Below are 820 nucleotides of genomic sequence, written 5' to 3'. Positions count from 1 at the left end.
TATGATTCTCTTGCTTTCCCTATTGTTTCATGATTTTTGGAGAATAAAAGTTTCCGAGACGATTTCGGGTCGTTTTATCGAGTTTTCGCCCAGTTTTGGAGTTCCGTAACTCGGAATCGAATTCCGATTTTGCCGTTGGCTTCAAAATATTATTTGTAGTCAAAATAGATACCAAGTTTATCCGTAACGCATCTCTAGATATTTTTCACCTTGAAATTCAAGTGTCGACATTTCATGCAAATGTCCTAAATCAGGAGATTGTATATTTCCGGACAAATTATCCGAAAATGTTTTGACCCAATGTTTATCGGCAAATTACATCATATCAATAAATTTGGAAGTCATCATTCATGAGTCACTTACTTGTTACACAAGTAATGCAAAAGCTTCCAAAAGCCCCTAAATCACCCAACAAATCCTCTCACTCCACCACCATTAGACACATTACCTATGCTAGTCTAAATCTACTTATTTTGCATTAAATTTTCTGATTTGATGAGGGTGAGACTCTCCTATAAATACCTCACCCCATTCTCTCATTTTTACACTAAATTCCCTATACAAACTAATGTAGTCTTTTATTTTCTCTTCTTCATCTTCTTCTCATACTTAATAGAAAGTTATGAGTTTTTATTATGTTGTTCATAAAGTAGAGTTTATATTTGTTCTTTAAGTATTTTATGAAGGCATAACTAAAGGGGATGATAATAAAATCATATGAATCTTTATGTAGTTTTTGACTTTTGTAAATCTTGAAATTTCTTCCTTGTTCTTAGATGGAAAAACTATATCTTTGGACAAGGTTAGATGAGTTATTTGT

This window comes from Lupinus angustifolius, chromosome LG18 (assembly GCF_001865875.1).
Source record: "Lupinus angustifolius cultivar Tanjil chromosome LG18, LupAngTanjil_v1.0, whole genome shotgun sequence".
Lineage (NCBI taxonomy): Eukaryota > Viridiplantae > Streptophyta > Magnoliopsida > Fabales > Fabaceae > Lupinus > Lupinus angustifolius.
This window is presented reverse-complemented; position numbering follows the sequence as displayed.